The following is a 6000-nucleotide window of genomic DNA, read 5'->3' as shown; positions in this document are numbered from 1 at the left end:
TTAGACTCTTTGTTCGACTCTGCTTTAGCAAAACTATGAGGCGGTTCAGAGACAGCAGCTGCCCTCACATGTGGACTTGGGTGTGGTCAAAATGCTTGCACAAGACACATCTCATTGTCCTCCCCTCGGTTAAAACTGAATCTTGAGCAGTGGTAGTAGTGGTAATATTATAGTTAGAATTATTAATATTAGTTGTGTATCACACATTAAACAGTAGCTGATGATTCTCTAACAACTGAGTGCAATGCTAAATACAAAAGATTTCACAAGAGCAAAATCAAGCTACAGGGAATTGAAAGACAGTGTTTTTCAAACAGGGGTTCATTAAAAAAAACAGTAATAAACACATAACACAAGACATTTTTTACATTTTAAAATCTAAAATAGTTCATACATACATTCTGATCTAATAGTCTAACTCATAATAAATGTATATAAATCTTCATCCTGCCAGTAAAGCATGCGTCACTCACACGTCACCCTGTAATGACAGAAACTAAGTATAAGTGTAAAAAGTAAACCACATCAAATCATTCCAAGTGACGTACATGAGAGGGTCACCGGGATATTTCCTATCCTGTAAGGGGTCCTTGGCGGAGAAAAAATCAAAAGCCTCTGACATAAGATATTAAATAATTTCTCAGCTTATTCATGAAATTGTGGCAGTTATTTTTTTATATATTTATTTGTATCACATTTTCATAACACATTCATTTGTATTCCTCTGAGTAGCTTTTCATTTTCTTTAAGTGACTATGTCAGTATTACTATGACTTATTATTAAGATAATTTGAGACTTTTAGATTTTAGATATGTTTTTGACTGTTATCTAGAACAGTCTATTAATATATACATATTTTCTGCTTTGCTATTTATGACACGTCTCAAGAATCCATGAATGCAGGCGTGCAGCCGCATACACACACTGTTTCTCTCCTCCTCTTCTCTGTCTCGACGCTCTGACTTTGTTGTGAGCGTAATAGTTCCTAACGGTTACAACTAATGAATTGACCAGCCTCGGGGAGGTATATATAAACCTATTAGCTTTAATAAAGTCTGAAGGTATAAAATTACTCTCTGAGGTATTTCACTATACACTTAGTACTCTCTCCAACCTAATAATACCAGCTTCTCTTCCAAGTACATTGTCGTGCTCTTTGATTGCATTCTGAGGTCTGTCTGCACAATTATTTTCAATTTAACCACTTAGAGCACAGAGGAGAATGGAAGAGTGTGGGTGACATGCGTTGTCTCCTTATTTTGAGATTCATATAACCTCAGATTCACCCAGGAAACAGAGAGAGATGGAAGCCGAATCAGAGAGGTAACAGAAATTAAAGGGACAGTTCAGAGTATTTGAAGTGGGGTTGTATGAGGTATCCATAGTCGATGTATTACCTACAGTAGATGGTGGTCAACATGCCCCCAGCCTGGAGAAGCACAGAGGAGTATTAGCACGGAAGATAAGCAATGACTGCTTGTGGACGGGTTCAGCAAGAGACAGATATTTTAGCCACTTAACAAAAGTCCACCTAAAAAACACAGTAATATTAACTAACTAACAGACTGAGGCAGCGGAAGATCAGCAACTCCCATGTTCTGTAAGGTGAAAATAGAGGTTTTGCAAATGGAGTTTGGTTGGTTTGGAGAAAGCAACATTTAGCTAATATAATGGTGGTTTCCCATCAGAAAAGGCCATCTTATGGTGAAGTAAAGCAGTGAAAATATTCTAAATATAGCACACACTTGAACTGAGTTTTTTCAGTGGATCTTTTTTTTGCTGACCCTGTCCAATGGACTAGCCATTGCTTATTTTCAATGCTGGGATTGCCTTCTGCTTCTACAAACTGAGGGCATGTCAACCACCATCTATTGCCAGTAATACACCTACTATTGATAAGTACCTCATACAACCCTACTTCAAATAATTGGAACTATTCCTTTAAAAAAAACAGGAAAATGGACAGTAACGGTGAATATAAGGGACTGATGAAGAGAGTATATGACAAAAGAGAGACAGACAGAAAAAGAGAGACATGGAGATATGACTTCGCTCCAGTTAGCTGAGTATGTGTGTATGTGCGCTCATTTGGCTGCCTCCTAATCCCTGATTCAATTTCCAGCCTTTAAACATGACGAATTACATTCCTGTCCTCACCTAATGCTTTTAACACATCCCTATAAGAGGCCTTAATCAGGTGAGATGGGCCCCAATGCTGCTGGCTGTACAGACACACACACACCTACACACACATAGGCTGATTAGCCTAGCCACGGTGCTAGCCACCCTGGATAAGCCACCAGGTGGATAATGTGCTGCTTTAGCGCCTTAATTACGCCATAATCTGTTCAGCGCCTCAACCCCCTGCACAGAAGGACAGAGAGAGGGAGAGAGGGGGTGGGTGGAGGTGGGGGTTAGGTAAGGGGGACTGAAAGACGGGACAGGAGAGGAGCGGGTGGAGGAAGAGAGGGAGAGGAAAAAAAGCCTGGGGCTTCTTAACCTACGCCTCCTTCCCCCCTCATCTCATCTTTAAACTATCTCTGCTCCTGCTGTGTTTTACCTGCTTCCTTCCTTTCCATCTTTCTCTCCTTCCTTCCTTCCTAAATTACTTCATCCTCCCCCGCAGACACACTTTTGTACCCGTTTTGTTGCCTAACACACCTCTCTGGCCAGTCTCCCCTCCGTTTCTTGAGCGTCTTGAAGCCCTACTGTATTTCACGTCACCCTCCTTCTCTCTTTCTTTTCATCCCTCCAACCCCCCACCTCCCCTGGCCGTTCTCACTCCATCCACCTCTCTCCTTTAGTTGCTGTGTGTCTCTGTATCTCAGGTCCTCCTGTACCCTGTACCTGTCACTGTGCGCAGCCCTTTGACAAATCACGTGAAGGGCAGACTGAGTTTTGTAGGACGAGACAAAGCTTAAACATATGGCTGCCGTATCCCCAGGTGCTCTGCTATGTGCTGTAGCAAGTCCCTGGGAGTCCTTATATATAACATTAGCTACCTGTCTGTCTACCGGGCTAGCTGTCTGTCTGTCTGTCTGTTTCTGTGTGTTTGTCTGTCCAGATATTTCTGACTGTCTGTCTGTTGGAGAAGCATAATGCAAGTATGAGCCTTACAGCTGTTTTGGTTCAACCTTCTGTCTGTTTGACAAGTTTTTGTTTTTCATTTTGACAGCCTGGTAAAACAGTTTTGGTCTTTAGCAAATTTCCCCTTCATGACAACTATATGGAGGCTGAGTTTTTATATGACTCAACCGTTTAAAACTTATATTAAGGCTACAGCTACATAAGGGTTTATGTACAGTGAGCAGGTTATTATTGCGAAAGAAACCCTGACATGGTGATGCAGAACCCTGAAACGAAGCGAAGGGGTCTTGAATCTCCCTGAAGGAGTTTTACAATAATGACCTGCTCACTGTACATTATTTTGCTAATTAGCTACTTATCAAACAAATCAATAATTTGACACAAAATATTACTTTAATGATAATTTTATTGATTTCATTTTATTGCTCCTCCTGAGTCTATGATCAAAACTGTGCCCATAACTACAGTCTGTTCTTCATAGCAACGGTCTGTTACTCAGTAATAACAGACCTTAGAATGCTGTAATTGACCAATCAGAATCAAGTATTTAATGAACCCAAACTAACCATAATTAGGGGTTTTCTCACTTTGAGTGGCACATGGGTGGTGTCACAGGTGGCTAGCTACAAGGTAGCCACTTCATTCTGCCACCTCAGCTCCACCCACACTCGAGACCAGAGTACTTTATGTAATTTCTGCCAAGGGATCCCTCAAATTAAAACACCAACAAAAGACATAGTTTGGTGACATCATGAAGTATCATGGGATCATTGGAGTACTTTTCTTCATCGTTAAACAACCACAAAGCCTGAATTATAAACAATGAATTTGTTAGTTTGTACTTCAGAGATGGCCATATTTTAATATCCAAAAACAAAAGACAGGTGCATTTAGGAATATTCTGCCATAATAACAGTGGACTTCCCACAGAGCCGAGTTACAACAGCAATTTTTAACATTTACAGATGACTGCATGTAAAAATGTCAAAAGCCTGTTTGGGATTTTTTTTTTGAGCAATGAAACTGAATCATTTGTGTGACCAGTTATATAAATTAAAATATTTTTTTTATGCAGATATATCTTGTTGTCAATACTGAAAGAATTCTGTTGAAATTACTTCTTAATTTGCTACTTCAGAATTTGCAAAAAACAAAAACAAAAAAAAACAATAGTTTTGTTTTGTTTCTATTATGATTTTTATTTCACTATTTAAAACTGTGTGTTTTATGTCTGGTCAACACTTAATGTATCACTTTTGTTTATCTGTGCTCTTTCAAACAAAACCTAAGTAAACATTCACATACGACCCAGTAAGTAAGAAAAACTTTATCAATGCCTGCTTTTGACTGCTCATTTTGAGGTATACACACACACACACACACACACACACACAGACAAGGAAAGCACATCAGTTTTTCCCACTAATGAAGATGAAGTGAGATATGAGTGTTTTCTCACCGCGCTCGATGCCCCATTTAATGCCAATTAGCCACTGAACATAATTTGTGTCATGTTATTTATCCTTTTGGGGTCTTATTTCTTCTTCCCATAATATCAGTCCACACAGGAGAAGAACTATCTTTCCCTTATTCAACATTTGATGCAGTGAAATGAACACAGATTGACACAGTAGATTCACATGTGACATGTACTGTAGGTTCTAATAAACCAAAACTCACTCAAGTCAGAGTGAAAAGTTCAACACGTTCTTAACTTCACACTTCCTGTATTAGTGTCTTTCAACTCATTGTTTTGACCATTTATAAATGTATTACGCTGCAAGAGTGACTGAAGAAGTTTGTTCGTGTGTCTGTGTGCGTGTGTGACCAAAGGATGGATTGATGGATAGATGGACACACAATTTTATACTAGCATACTAGCTAATGGCAGCTATGGCACAGTCAAGTTAGCAGCAGTGCATTGGTAGCCTCAGCGGCTGCAACCGCTGTTTTTTTCTGCGACTAAAAGTTAAGTCAACTATTAGGGGACAGTCCCACAATTTCCATTTTAACTGACAAAAAAAAAAAAAATCGTGATGTACCAAACAAACATGCTTTTATTACATCTGGAGAACAAGATTTGTAGATCACGGCATCTCTGCAGCACTACAGTACCTCATTATAATGCTGTTGTCTCATTTTTACCTGAGACAAAAAACTTCAGCTAGATAGACCGACAGATAGATAGATAGATAGATAGATAGATAGATAGATAGATAGATAGATAGATAGATAGATAGATAGATAGATAGACTTAAGAGTGCAAGAGAAAAAGGGAAAGGTAGGCAGGAGAAAGAGAGGAGAGAAAGACCATGTTTGGGAATGTCCTACAAAGTTTTGAAGTTCTTTCCTTTTTCAAACTTTACGTGTATTTGCTGTCATGCAGAATAATTTTGGGCTTTGCTCGTCTCCAGGGCAATGGCCTCAGGGGCAGGCAGACCCCCATGGGGGACAGGTGTCGGGCAGGTGTGCACGCACGTCTGTGTGTGTGTGTGTGTGTGTGTGTGTGTGTGTGTGTGTGTGTGTATGTGTGTGTGTGTGTGAGAATGTGTGAGTCAGTGAGTAATGGCGCTATCAACTGGCCTGCACGATCCATCATGCGCGTCCCTGGCCTAGCACCTCTAGGACTGCAGTACACATGCATATACACACACACACACGCACACACACACATACACACATACTCTACACTTATATATGCACATAAATACACGCCTACACAAGCAGATGTACTTAAGCATGAAAAGACTAATCAGATCACAAAAAAAAAAATTGCAAAATCAGATTTTGCAGCATCCATTTCTTCCCCTACAGAGACACAAACAGACACACTGTAAACATTACATACATTGTATATGTTGTATGTCTCTCACAAACATATTAAAGGACAAAATCTGTAATATATTTACTGT

Source organism: Lutjanus erythropterus, chromosome 1, assembly GCF_056507025.1.
Source record: "Lutjanus erythropterus isolate fLutEry1 chromosome 1, fLutEry1.hap2, whole genome shotgun sequence".
Classification (NCBI taxonomy): domain Eukaryota; kingdom Metazoa; phylum Chordata; class Actinopteri; order Lutjaniformes; family Lutjanidae; genus Lutjanus; species Lutjanus erythropterus.
This window is presented reverse-complemented; position numbering follows the sequence as displayed.